A 15,523-nucleotide genomic window follows, 5' to 3' on the forward strand; every position below is an offset into this window, starting at 1 on the left:
CAAAAAAAAAAAAAAAAAAAAGTTTATCTAATAAGTTGTTGTTGAAACTGAATTAAAAAGAGATATTCTATTTTTCAAAGGAAATCAGATTACTCATTAATTACTCAACATCAGTCACTATGAATTGTGCAATAATGAAAGTAAAATTTAAAAACAGGAGACTCGAAGAAGAGTCAGCAAATTAGATTATGAATGGAATGTTTAAAGGGTGAGGATTGAGCAATTTTAAGAGTCACAGCTGTCCCTAGGAACTTAACCAGCTACGATGTTCAGAACAATAGTATATGTAAAGGAATGCATATTAGATCAGATCACATAAAGGCAAGTATTGAAACACTGAAATTCAAGCAAGGAGCCTACACAATCCCCACTGTTAAAAGAGAAAGAGAGAGAGAGAGAAAGAGAAGTAATTTATTCATCTCCAGTAACATGATCATTCACTATATTGAAATGCTAAGGCAGTAAATAATCTAAGATTTGGGTTTGATGAAATTAGTACATTTATTTCTCAGACATGCAGAAGGAGGTATTTAATTAACAAGCAAGGTTGCCAGATGAAATACAGTACTCTCAATTAAATCTGAATTTCAGATAGACAACAAATAACATTTTAGCTTAAGTGTATCCCACATTTTTAATGGATTTTTATCTCAGTTCTGATTCTCTACCACTATTTAATTATTGTGACTCATTAATTCAATTACTGATTCAACAGTAATTTATCGAGGGCCTTATTCTATGTCAAGTACTGTGTGTGGTATTGACCACATAGTGATACGCAAAATAGTCATGCTCTTTTCCCCATAATTCGTACAGTTTAGTAGGCTGATTGAAATGACTAAATAGGCAATTACTCTTACATCATACATACCATAATTCACAATTTATTCATTAGAGGGACAATTAACACAGGCATGGGTCAGAAAAAGACTCCTAGAGAAAGTAATTTAGATTAGACCAAAGGCAAAAAGGTTAAGGAAGTAGGAGAGTCTAATGAGAGTGTACCTACCACAACGGGAAAGCTTGGAGGACAACGGATATCACCGGACATTTGAGAAACTGAAGACTCCAATAAAGCCTGCTTGAACCATAGACCACAAAGCTGTGAGTGGCAAGAAATGTGACTACAGAGGTATGCCATGGTCAGATCATGAGGGGCCTTGTATAAATCCAATGGAAGCCTTATTGAACGGTCCATGCAGCAAAGTGACAGTCATAGTTACAAATTAGAAAGCTTACTCTGCCCGTAGAGGAGAAAATAGACTGGAAGTGAGGACACTGTTGTGGGTTGGGAATAGGTATAGAAAGAAGTAAATAGATACAAGAGCTATTTAGAAGGTCACTAAAAAACTGTTTTGTTCTTTGGATAGGTACAAAATTGGAGACAGCGTCTCCCTCTGTTGCCCAGGCTGGAGTGCAGTAGCACTCCAGGAGTTCAAGACCAGCCTGGGCAACATAGTCTCCACAAAAAATAAAATCAGCTGGGCACAGTGGCACATGCCTGTGGTCTCAACTGCAGTGAGCCAAGATCGTGCCACTGCACTCCAGCCTGCGGTGACAGAGAGAGACTCTGTCTTAAAAAAAAAAAAAAAAAGTTTAGGCTGGGTGTGGTGGCTCATGCCTGTAATCCCAGCTTTTTGGGAGGCCGAGGCAGGTGGATCACCTGAGGTCAAAAGTTCAAGACCAGCCTGGCCAATATGATGAAATCCCATCTCTACTAAAAATACCAAAAATTAGCTGGGCATGGTGATGTGTGCCTGTAATCCCAGCTACTTGGGAGGCTAAGGCAGGAGAATCACTTGAACCCGGGAAGTGGAGGTTGCAGTGAGCCAAGATTGCGCCATTGCACTCCAGCCTGGGCAAGAGTAAAACTCCACCTCAAAAAAAAAAAGAAAAAAATTAATACAGTATACCTAATTTGCCCATAATGTGATTTTGGTTGACCTGGAGTTACTGGAAAACCAGTCCATAAATGGGCACTTTGCCATGATTATAGACAGAAATTACTATGGGTCTTATTCAACTGACTGCCTAAGAGGATCACCAATTATACAAACTATCCATGAGATAGTTTTTATTAATAGAGGAGTATGTTTAGTTTTATTCTCATGAAGATGATCTGTGCCCAGCCATGATGAGAGAAATAATTCAAAAAGGAAGCCAGAAAGAGAAATCAATGATATGCAAAGGAATCAAGACCAGTGACAAACACTGGCAAATGGAAAAGGGAAAGAAGCAATGTCATCAACTAAAACAAATAAGCAAACACAGCCATGGTTTCTGTCTTTTTATTATTAACTTTTTTCTTTTAAAAATAGAAGTGGGGACTCTTGGGCCACTTGCTTGAACCCATTACCTCTCTGTGGAGTATACTTTCATTTCAATAAATCTGTGCTTTCATTAAAATATAAATAAATCAAAAATAAAGATAGGGTCCTGCTTTTTCAACGACACTGGTCTTCAACTCCTGACCTCAAGTGCTCCTCTCACTTAGCTTTCTGAGTAACTGGAATTATAGGCACGAGTCACTACATCTAGCCCATAGTGATGATTTATTGAAAACTAGGCCAGGTGCAGTGACTCGTGCTTGTAATCCCAGTACTTTGAAAAGCCAAGGTGGGTGGATTGCATGAGCCCAGGAGTTCAAGACCAGTCTAGGCAACATAGTGAAACCCCATCTCTACAAAAAATACAAAAATTAGGCAGATGTGGTGGCATGCACCTGTAATCCCAGTTACACAGAGAGTGAAGGTGGGAGGATCACCTGAGCCTGGAAGGTTAAGGCTGCAGTCAGTGGAGAGACCTTGTCTCAAAAAAAAAAAAAAAAAATGAGAAAATGGACTCTTGTGCCATGCCCTGGTTTAGGACAGTACATATATTATCTAATTTCATTCTCACAAATGTACTAAGAATTAATTGTTGTTCCTGTTTTACCCATGAGGAAAATTGTGGCTGTAAGTAAAATCACACTGCTTGTAGTTGCTAGAGTCAATATTTGCATTCCAGGTTTCTCTACCTGTAAAGGACAGTTGGGCTGCTCAGAAAAGATAATTTTCTCATGGAGGGTCAAGCTGGCATTTCTGAAGCAGTACCTTTGCATTCTGCACAGAACAACAAGGACATCTCATAGGCACCATTAAGTTTATGAAATGCTGGCATCTTTCTATTGGGAGGTAAAAAAGCTTCCATACAGAGATTTGGTGAGGCTAATAGAGACATGTTTTATAATTTGTGAAGATGTTATTCAAGATTCAGTACACCCACCTATTACTTCTTTACTTATTTCTTTATTTGTTTTTAGGCTCGTCAGGTGAAGCAGAGGGAATGGAAAAGGAACAAAGAAATCTGTAACTGGTTGTGATCAGTTAGTTGTAAACACCACTGCCCTTGGACCAGCTACCCACCTACTCCTTCCTAGTTCTCCAGATTTAGGTAAGGATAGCAGATGTAGCCAAAATAATTAAATTATTGATGGTTGATTTATGACGACTTAGAAAACAGTAACACTCATTTGGAGTTAGTAGTAGGAGCTATGTTCACCAAGAACAAGCCATGTCATGCTAATCTCATTTTCATCCATGTCTATGCTATTCTGCTGAACAAGAAGAAGATTAGGGGAATGCTGTAGAAACATTCTACCTTGATTTGATCAAGGTTCTTAGAAAGATGCTTCACAATATCATTGGGAAATGAGGATGGTAATCTGAATACTAGTTCAATTGAAGAGAGCTGTAGTCACTTAAACAATCATATCCTGAATTAATACAAAAATTAGCCAGATGTGGTGGCATGCGCCTGTAATCCCAGTTACAGGAATCCCAGCTATCAGTATTGATTGGATATCTCTGGTGAAATTCCATAAGGCATCACATTTGTTTGTGCGTTTAAGACAGGCTCTTGCTTTGTTTCTCAAGCTGGAGTGCAGTGGAGAGATTATGGCTCACTGCAGCCTCAACCTGGAGGACTCAAGCAATCCTCCCACCTTAGCCTCCTAAGTAGCTGGGACTACAGGTGTGCACCATCACGTGCAGCTAATATTTTATTTTATTTTTTGTAGAAACGGGGTCTCACTATGTTGCCCAGGCAGGTCTTGAACTCCTGGGCTCAAATGATCCTCCTGCCTCAGCCTCCCAAAGTGCTGGAATTATAGTCGTGAGCCACTGGGCCTGAAGGCATCATATTTGAACTTGTCTTTTTCAGTAAATTGTTAATAACTTGGATAATGTGATTATCTTATTGAGCTTCAGATTCCTAATAAAAGGGTTCCTAGAAATCTTCTTGTGAATGTCCAAAGCAACTCAAACTAACATGTTCAAAACTGAACTCACTATCCTCTCTTGGAATTGCCTGTGTCCATTTCTCCCTCTCAATTAATGGACTACCAAATAGTCAAGATTCTTAACTGCAAGTGCCCAAACTCAATTTTAAGTAGCTTAGGCAACAAAGGAAATGTATTGCCTCATGAAATCCAAGGAAAATGTATATAACCAAATTGTAGGAGGGGCAGGCATGCAAATGGGCCCAGGGAACAACTGCAGCCAGGGTCTTCAATATTAGCAGGACTCTTCTTCCTGTTTCTCCTTGCCTTTTGGCTTCATTTTCTTTTGCTTCAGACTAACTCCTTCTATATGATGAAAAATATGGCTGCCAGCTGCATCATTTTCTATCTATCTATTGCAACTTCTATTCTTTATAAGGGACTGACTAAAGTTCACTTTGGTTCCAAGTTAGCAATTTTGGAGAAGTCTGGTTGGCTTGGTTTGAATCAGTTGTTCTCCCCTGTATCCATCTCTATCTATGTCAGTGGGTTGGGGTATATGCTTGTCATAGGTGAGGTATCTTCCCACACCAATCAGTTAGGCCCATTGTGGCAAAATTATAGGAAAGCCAACTCCAGCTCCCTTGAAGTAAATTGTTAAGCAGTTTCAGAAGAAAAGTTGGGAATTTCTTTTTCTTTTGAGATAGGATGTCGCTCTGTCACCCAGGCTGGAATGCAGTGGTGCAATCATGGCTCACTGTAGCCTCAGCCTTCTCTGCCCAAGCGAGCTTCCCACCTCAGCCTCCTGAGTGCTGAGACTACAGGTGGTGCCACCATGCTCAGCTGATTTTTTTGTGGAGATAAGGTTTTGTTATGTTGAGCAGGCTGCTTTCAAACTCCTGAGCTCAAGCAGTTCTCCTGCCTCAGCCTCCCAAAGTGTTGGGATTACAGGTATGAGCCACCATGCCTGGCCTGATTTTTTTTTAAGTAAAAAGTGCAGTGGTATAAGTTAGCAAAGCCTTAGGTGCTACAATCATGACAAATCCATCCATTCAAATGAGAGAAAGTCATCCTAGACCTCTATTCCTCTTGAATTCTCTTAGCCAATCAGCCAACAAATCCCTAAATGTATTATATTGGTTTCTTCCCATTTTTACCAACTACGTTCCGCTTTCCTACTTCAGATCCTCCCCATATCTTGCTTGAACAATTGGCAGTGGTTTTATCTGGTGGCACTGCCTTCTGCTTTCACCACTCTTCCTGTTTCCATCAGAATGAGCTTCCTAAAATACAACTCTGATCCTAATTACAATCCTTCCAAGACTCAGCATTAGTCAAAGGATAAAGTTCCAAACCTAACATAAAGCAAAATCCTTCAAACAAGGTTTAATGCCATTTCTCCAATCTCATCCTCACCGACTCCTGATTTATTCATATTTCATGGTTTCAGCACACTTCTGGAAATTCCCTCAAATGTCTCACCCAGCAAATGCAAGGAGAATCTGCTTAACTGTAGGACTTTAGAAGTTAGCAAGATAATTTCAAAGACTTCCTTTGTCAGCCACTGGTGGGGGATCTTATCTTACACAGAATCTAAAGAGATAGACAGAGACACTCTAATCCACCCTGCTTTATTTTTACAGATGAGATACTGTGTCCCAGCAGAATAAATTTCTATGTTATGGAGGGCAACAGCTTAAGTCTTCTGATTCTCATTCCAGTGCTCAAAATCCAGTGAGAAGTGTGAACAGATCTTATAAACAGAAGGGCTGAGAAGGAGGAAGGGAATATAGCCCCAGGGAGAAAAGGTCCTGAAAGGAGGATGCACCTTCATTTCCCTAAATCATACTCCAAAAGTGTAAAATTAAACCAAAAAGGCTTATGAAGGTTAGGGAGAAGAGGGACTAGAAACTACAAAGGGGAAGTGGAGACAGAAGAAAAGAAGAAATGGAGAAACAGGGAACTTAAGAAATCATCTCATTGGGAGAAGGATGGGTCCCGGGCCAGGAATGAAGGACCCAGATGGTTTTAATGACCAAACTCTGCCTCATTACTTTCATCTGACTGCAGCAGGAACTGTCACCAGTGGTGAAGGCACCACTGGTGCCTTGGAAGTTTCTCATTGAGGCTGGGATACTTTCCCACTTGCCAAATCTCACACCAAGAAGTCTGTTTACCCCCTCTCAGGACTGCTCCAATATTCAAGCCTAGGTTGAAATGTATAAAGTGAGTAACAGTCTCCAAAGTCTTGCCCATGATTTACTTTAAAATATAATTTACATTGGAATATGATTTCTGACTTATCTTAGCCTGCTTGATAAAGCAAAGAATTGTTAACACCTGTGATAAATACAAAACTACCAGCCAACACATGGTCAAAAAGAATACTTTGAGGCCAGGCTTGGTGGCTCACGCCTGTAATCCCAGCACTTTGGGAGGCTGAGGGGGGCAGATCACGAGGTCAGGAGTTTGAGACCAGCCTGGCCAACATAGTAAAACCCCGTCTCTATTAAAAATATAAAAATTAGCAGGGTGTGGTGCCATGCGCCTGTAGTCCCAGCTACTCAGGAGGCTAGGGCAGGAGAATCGCTTGAACCCGGGAGGTAGAGGTTGCAGTGAGCCAAGACCATGCCATTGCACTCCTGCCTGGGTGACAGACTGAGACTCTATCTCAAAAAATATATATAATAATAATAATAGTACTTTGAATACATTTGATTTTAAGAAAAGTGATTGGTAAAACTCATCTTGAAACAACTCTTCTCTCTTTTCTTCTTGTTGCCCAATCCTGGCAAAAGTTGAATTATTATTATTATTGCTGTTGTTATTTTGAGACAGGGTTTCACTCTGCCACCCAGGCTGGAGTACAAGAGCATGGCTCACTGCAACCTCCACCTCAAGCGATTCTCCTGCCTTAGCCATCCAAGTAGCTGGGACTATAGGGACATGCCACCATGCTCAGCTAACTTTTGTATTTTTTGTAGACATGGGGTTTCGCCATGTTGCCCAGGCTGGTCTCAAACTCCTGAGTTCAAGCGATCCTCCCATTTCAGTCTCACAAAGTGCCAGGATTACAGGCATCAGCCACCATGCCTGGCCTAAAAGTTGAATTCTTAAGATATTCCAATGTTGGAGTTACCTATGTTGGGGCCCAAAACCCAAAATACCAAAATATGGCATTTTGACATGCTAAACTAAAAAAGCCTCAAGGTCTCTCCGATCTCCCTCCCTCCCTCCCAACTCCCACCACCTCTCCCAGAATCTTTATCTGCTTAAGATCCAAACCCACCAAAAAGAACAACTGTTTTTTTTCCCCTTCCAGTAAGACCAAGAATGTTACCACGCTTGAACAGATCCTTTTACCTTCAAAGAGAAATAGATACAGAGTAAATTAATGCCTGTTCCCAGATCTATTCATTCTCCCTTGTAATCCCCTCAACAGAATTTCTCTCCTCCTCCCTGCCATAGCCTGTTTTGAGCTTCTGAACCACCCTGGAGGTGGGCAATCACTCTGGGATGCTTCTCGTGCACACATTGTACATGTGTTAAATACATTTGTATGCCTTTTCTCTAGTTAATTTGCCTTTTGTGATTTGACTTTTCAGATAACTCTCAGAAGGCCAAAGAAAAAACTTTCCCTTGACCCTTACACCTACAATTAATGAAATATTCAGAAACAAAAGGTTTCCTAACCTGGCACGGTGGCTCATGCCTGTTATCTCAGAACTTTTTTGGGGAGCCAAGGAGGGAGAATTGTTTGAGGCAAGGAGTTCGAGACCAGCCTGGGCAACATAGCAAGTCTCCCGTCTCTATAAAAAATTTTAAAAATTAGCAGGGCGTGATGGCATGCTCCTGTAGTGCTAGTTACTTGGCAGGCTAAGGAAGGAGGATTGCTTGAGCCCAGGAGTTCAAGGCTACAGTGAGCTGTGATCCTGCAACTGTATTCCAGTTGTATAATGGAGTGAGACCCTGTCTCTAAATAAAAAAAAAAAAAAAAGAGAGATTTCTCAATAGGAACAAAACAGTAATGTAACTCCATGAATTCCGAAGTGAATCATTGGCCTTCCATAGACCCACCCAAATTTCTTTTCCAACAACTTGAGTTAATATCAGCATCATGAGATCCAGACTGTGTTCTTTTTATTAGTTGGAAAGAATGACTAATCCCTGTATTCTATTCTTGGAAACTGTTATTTTCACCAACTTAGGAAGAATGGACTAATACTAATAGTATCTAACATTTATAGCACGTTCACAGTTTACAAAGTCTTCTTCCCTATAATCCTTGCAGCAGTTCCCAGCCTAAGTGACTTGCCATGGCTCACCCATAGCTAAGAGGCAGAGCTAGGATATAAACACAGATTTTCTGAATCTGGCCTTCAGTTCTAACTGTGCACTAGACAGGGCATGTAATGGTAGCTGATGAAACCAATGACATCCGTGTTTCAGTGGTGGAGCGCAGTAAAGTTGATTCCTCATTCTTGTCACAGCAGTGTGGGTTGATGGGGCTGGGAATTCTGCTCCATGTAGTCACGCAGAGACTCATGTTCCTTCTACCTGTGCATCAATATCTTCCACATGTGGCCTCCAAAGCTACTAGAGAATGGGAAATAGTGGGAGATCACACATAGGAGCTTTTTATGGGCCAGGCCTGGAAATGGCTCATGTCACTTCTGCTCGTGTCCTTTGGCCAGAACCCAATCTCAGCAAGGAAGGCCAAGATGTAATGCAACTGTTTTCCCGGATCCACAGTCTTGGGAAAGTAGATCTGAGAGCTTTGTCTTTTAGTACTTTAGTTTATCAGGCCTCCATGAAGTCCCTTCTGCTGAGGAGGCCATGCTGAGCAGTCTCTGGAAGTTTTTAATTTTCCTTCCTCACATGATCCTTTTGCTTCTCTGAGCTCCCAGAACTCCTCTTTGTTCCTCCTACTTTTCAAACTTTTCTCAGAGGCTGTTTTAAGATCTATAATGTTATCTTCTTATTTTCTTTAACTTTTCACCTGTGTATTTCTCTTCCCTGACATGAAACATAAACTCTTTAAAAGCAGAATTGTATCTACTATTGCAATACTGTGAGATACATTTCCTCTAGTCGCCTTCATCAACCCTCCTTTAATTTCATCCAAAGAAATTAAATTCTGCCAAAATTGATGGAGGCTTGTTATGTACAAGGTGCTATGCTTGGTGCCATTGGGAGAAGCAAAGACGAATTAGGCACTGGTCTTAAAAAGCTTGTAAAAAAAAAAGGCTATATGTGAAAGTACAATCAAGAATGTAGAAACGCACTGCTAAGAAAATATAGTGGGAAGAGGCTGATCCTGAATTGAGGGAAAGGGGACTGGAAAAGTTTAACTGAAGAAATTATAAACATGATAGAAATAGCTAGCAGTTATCGAACTTTTCCTACGAGCCAGGCACTGCATTGGAGTGTTTTATATATGTCACCCCATGTCATTCTCATAATAATCTTATGAGAGGGCACTGTCATTGTTCCTATTAACGAAATTAGAACAAACATGGGGAAAATTTGCTGTAAAGGACATTCCTGGGTCAATTGGTGAGATGTCAATATGGACTGTAGATTAGATAGATAATAGTATTATTGTATGAATGCCGACTCTCTTGATTTTGATAATTGTTTTCTGGTAATATAATGAATGTCCTTTTTTTTTTTTTTTTCCGAGACGGAGTCTCACTTTGTTGCCCAGGCTGAATACAGTGGCACGATCTCAGGTTACTGCAACCTCTGCCTCCCAGGTTCAAGCAATTCTCTGCCTCAGCCTCCCAAGTAGCTGGATTATAGGGCCTTGCCACCATGCCCAGCTAATTTTTGTAATTTTAGTAGAGACAGGGTTTCACCATCTTGGCAGGCTGGTCTTGAACTCCTGACCTTGTGATCCACCCGCCTCGGCCTCCCAAAATGCTGGGATTACAGGCATGAGCCACCACACCCGGCCAGGAATGTCCTTGTTTTTTTTTTTTGAGAAGGAATTTCACTCTTGTTGCTCAGGCTGGAGTTCAATAGCATAGTCTCGGCTCACCGCAACCTCTGCCTCCTGGGTTCAAGTGATTCTCCTGCCTCAGCCTCCTTAGTAACTGAGATTACAAGCATGCACCACCACACCTGGCTAATTTTGTTTTTTTTGGTAGAGATGGGGTTTCTCCATGTTGGTCAAGCTGGTCTTGAACTTCCAACCTCATGTGATCCACCTGCCTTGGCCTCCCAAAGTGCTGGGATTACAGGTGTGAGCCACCTCACCTGGCCGAATGTCCTTGTTAATAGGAAATTTGCTCTGAAGTATTTAGGAATAAAGAGGCATGATGTCATAAATTTACTCTCAAATACTTCAGAAAACGGTAATAATCAGGTGTTTGTGCATTCATGTGTATGGAGAGAGAGAGAGAGAGAGGGAAAGAATGATAAAACAAATGTAGCAAAATGTTAACAGTTGGTGACATGGCAGGTTGTACTGCTATAACAAAATACCATGGAGTAGGTAGCTTACACAACAGAAGTCTATTTTTTCATAGTTCTGGAGGACGGAGGTCCAAGATCAAGGTGCAGCATGGTCAGGTTTTTTTTTTTTTTTTTTTTTTTAGGCAGAGTTTTGCTCTTGTTGCCCAGACTGGAGTGCAATGGCATCATCTCAGCTCACCACAACCTCCACCTCCCAGGTTCAAGCAATTCTTCTGCCTCAGCCTCCCGAGTAGCTGAGATTACAGGCATGTGCCACCATGTCCGGCTAATTTTTTGTAATTTTTTGTATTTTTAGTAGAGATGGGGTTTCTCCATGTTGGTCAGGAGCATGGTCAGGTTATAATAAGAACTCTTTTCCTGGCCTGCAGATGGCTGCCTTCTTATTGTGTTCTCACATGGCAGGGGGATAGCAAGTTCTCTGGTGCCTCTTCTTCTAAGGGCACTAATCCCATTATGAGACCCAACTCTCATAACCTCATCTAAACCAAATCACCTCCTAAAGGCACCAGGCTAAATACCATCACACTGGGGGTTGGGGCTTTAACATATGAATTGTGGGGAGACACCACAATGTCTCCCCACAATTGAATTGTGGGGAGCAGTGAGTGATGGATATAGTGGAAATTTTGTACTATTTTTGCAACTTCCTGTAAGTTCAGAATTATTTAAAAATAAGAAGGTAAAACAAAAAAGAAAAAAGCATTGGCATAAAGTGTTTTGCCCAGGTCACGCAGCTGGTGAGTGGTAGGAAATGGTCTTTTCCTATCTTCTTTAGAACCCACTCTCTCAGATGCTGTACAGACACAGATGCTTTGTGACTTCTCATATCCTCTGGCATGGTCCACCTCCTCAATCATACCACAGCTGAGGACCAACTAGGCCCTCCCCCTTGGCTAGTGCTCTGCGACTGGGTCAAGCAGACGCTCTTCCAGAATGTCTGGCTTCTCCCACTGCTTCCGGATTTGGATGAAATGCTGTGCTGCAGGGCATAGGATCAGATAGATGAAGGGAAAGAGTGATGTAAGCAGGAATGCAAGGTAGTTTTTGTCTGCAGAGCAAACTTTGGCCAATTGGGGCCATGTGCAGTGGCTCATGCCTGTTATTCCAGCACTTTGGGAGGCTGAGGTGGACGGATCACCTGAGGTCAGAAGTTCGAGACCAGCCTGGCCAACTTGGCACTACTAAAAATACAAAAATCAGCTGGGCGTAGTGGTGGGCGCCTGTAATCCCAGCTACTCTGGAGGTTGAGGCAGAATTGTTTGAACTCTGGGAGGCGGAAGTTGCCATGATCCGAAATGTGCCATTACACTCCAGCCTGGGTGACAAGGTGAGACTCTGTCTCAAATAAAGCAAACAAAACCACAACAACAAAAAACACACTTTGGCCAATTGGAAGCAGGAGGCAGGATTTCCTCTACCTTCCTCTCTTTCATGGACTACCGCAATGTGAGAAAAGTTCTGTGTGCCAAGCAGGCACCTGCACAACAGAGTAAAACATTACTTTATGTTATTATTGGACTTTATATATTACTTTAATATATTATTATATTATAATTATATTATAATTGTATAATATTTATTAATTAATATGTAATGTATAATATATGTATTATATTATTGCACTTTATATATTACTTTATATTGTGCAATATATTACTTTGTATTGCACAACAGAGTAAAACATGACTTTATATTGCTCCATATCTTTTCTTGCCCCACTTCCCCTTTTCCCCATCCCGGCTGCCATGGGTTTACACTCCTCAAAGGAAGCCTTAGCACTTTAATCCCTGCCTTGGGCTCTGTTTTCTAAAGTACTAGGGCTAATCAAAAAAAAAAAAAAAAAAAAAAAAAGGCGGAGCGCAGAGGCTCATGCCTGTAATCCCAGCACTTTGGGAGGCCAAGGCGGATGGATCACGAAGTCAGGAGATCGAGACCATCCTGGCCAACATGTTGAAACCTTGTCTGTACTAAAAATACAAAAATTAGCCAGGGGTAGTGGTGCGTGCCTGTAGTCCCACCTACTCGGGAGGCTGAGGTACGAGAATCAGTTGAACCCAGGAAGTGGAGGTTGCAGTGAGAACTGCACTCCAGACTGATGACAGAGTGAGATTCCGTCTCAAAAAAAAAAAAAAAAAAAAGACTATGCTATACTGCCCCTAATTTGAGCTGAGTCCTAAAGACAGGTAATATTTTGACAGCCAGAAATTTGAGAGAAAGGCAATACAAAAAGAAGGAATGGCTTTATTTTTGAGACAGCGTCTCACTTTGTCACCCAGGCTGGAGTGCAGTGGCGTGATCATGGCTCATCACAGCCTCACACTCCTGAGCTTAAGCACTCCGCCCACTTCAGCCTCCTAAGTAGCTGGGACTACAAGCGGGTGCCACCATGCCCAGATGATGTTTTTAATTTTTTAAATTTTTTTGTAGAGACAAGTTTGCTATGTTGCCTAGGGTGGTCTAGAACTCCTGGCCTCAAGAGAGCCTCCTGCCTTCCAAAATGCTGGGATAACAGGCATGAGCCACAACCAGGCCAAAAAGTCGGGGCGGTCTTAGGTAAAGCATGAGGGATAACGGTAAATGGCTTGCTGAGGCTGTTGTATGAGGCAGGTGGGTGGTAATGGGATACAGGGAATGACTTTAGATGCAACAAGGCCGGGAACAGTGGCTCACGCCTGTAATCCCAGCACTTTGAGAGGCCGAGGCGGGAGGATCACCTGAGGTCGGGAGTTCGAGTCCAGCCTGACCAACATGGTGAAACCGTCTCTACTAAAAAAAATTAGCCAGTGTAGTGGTGGGCACCTGTAATCCCAGCTACTTGGGAGGCTGAGGCAGGAGAATAGCTTGAACCAGGGAGGTGGAGGTTGCAGTGAGCCAAGATCATGCTATCGCACTCCAGCCTGGGCGACAGAGCGAGACTCCCTCTCTTTCTCACACACACACACACACGCACACACACACACACACAAAGCAATAAAAGATGATTGGCTTAAATGCCTGCTGTAGAGTTTAGACAATATTCTGTGGGCATTAGTGAGCCATGAGGACTTTTTGAGGTAGGATGAATAAAATAATAATAAGAATGGTAATGATGATAAGGATGAGGAAGATGATAGTAGCATTACTAATGAAAACTAATGTTTCTTAAGTGCTTATTAATACTATTTGCTCATCTTTGTACTAAGCGTTTTTCATAAATTATTTCCTTTTCTTCTATTAATAATCCTATGACGTGGGTACTGTTGTTATTCCCTGAAGCTTAGAATGGTTAGTAAACTTGGCCAAGGTTACACAGATTTTGAACACTAGAATTCCAAGCACTTTGCCACCAGAGCTAATTTTGGGAAAAATGTGAAAGCTAAAGACATTAGAAGTGGGGCTGCTCATAGTCAAATATTTTCCCAGCTTTTACAAAAAGATAGAAAGAAATGCAAAACACAACTTTCCTTGTCCATATTTATTTTATTTACTTATTTATTTATTTTCTTGAGATGGAGGCTGGAGTGCAGTGGCCTGATCTCAGCTTACTGCAACCTCCACCTCCTGGGTTCAAGCAATTCTCCTGCCTCAGCTTCCTGAGTAGCTGGGATTACAGGCATGCTCCACCATGCCCAGCTAATTTTTGTATTTTTAGTAGAGACGAGGTTTCACCATGTTGGCCAGGCTGGTCTCAAACTCCTGGCCTCAGATGATCCACCTGCCTTGGCCTCCCAAAGTGCCGGGATTACAGGTGTGAGCCACCGCATAGGGCGTATTTTCTCCCTCTTTTGTTTTACTTCAGCCACACGGACCCCTTGCTGGTCCATAAACACCTCAGGCTCACCCTCACCTCAGGGCCTTTGTACTTGGTGCTTCACATATCTGGAAATCCTCACCCCTCCTCTAACCACACCTAGCACTTCCTAGCCTCCCTCTCTCTTCCATAGTAATCCTTGGGTTGCTATGACAAAATACCACAGAATGAGTGGTTTAGCAACAACAGAAATTTACTTGTTACAGTTCCAGAGGCTGGAAACTCCAACATCAAGACTCCAGTAGATTAGGGATCTGTGGAGGGCCTGCTTCAGGTTCTTAGAGAGCAGCTGTCTTCTTACTGTATCCTCACATGGTGGAAGAGGCAAGGAAGTTCTCTGGGGTCCCTTTATATGGACAGAAATGTCATTCATGAGAGCTCTGCTTTTATGTCCTAATCACCTCCCCAAAGACGCTACCTCTTAATACCATCACCTTGGGGGTCAGAATTTCAACATATGAATTTGTTGGGATGGGAGGCAGCAAAAGCATATGCACCGTAACAGTCACTGTCTAACATACTGTGTCTTCTAATCAGCTCTTCTGTTTAGGATCTGTGTGTTCCCACCACTAGACTGTAATGTAAGCTCTATTGTGTTCACTGTTGGGATGCTGTAGCATTCAAAACAGTATCTGCCATACGGTTGAAATTCAGTACAGTAAGTGGTTGTTAAGTTAATTAATTTTTAGGGGTGATTGTTCTGCAAGGCACTTTGCTGTTGCATTAGCTTAGGATGAAAAAGATAGGAGGTCTTGGAAGCCCAGGCCTCTGTGGGTCTCCCTGTAAAACAGTAAAGGGTTTAGAAAGATACTTTCCTTTTTTTTTGAGAGGGAGTCTCACTCTGTTGCTCAGGCTGGAGTGCAGTAGTTTGATCTCGGCTCACTTCAACCTCCACCTCCCAGGTTCAAGGGATTCTCCTGCCTCAGCCTCCCAAGTAGCTGGGATTACAGGCGTGTACCAGCACACCTGGCTAATTTTTGTATTTTTAGTAGAGACAG

Source organism: Colobus angolensis, unplaced genomic scaffold (genome assembly GCF_000951035.1).
Source record: "Colobus angolensis palliatus isolate OR3802 unplaced genomic scaffold, Cang.pa_1.0 Scaffold56, whole genome shotgun sequence".
NCBI classification, from domain to species: Eukaryota; Metazoa; Chordata; class Mammalia; order Primates; family Cercopithecidae; genus Colobus; species Colobus angolensis.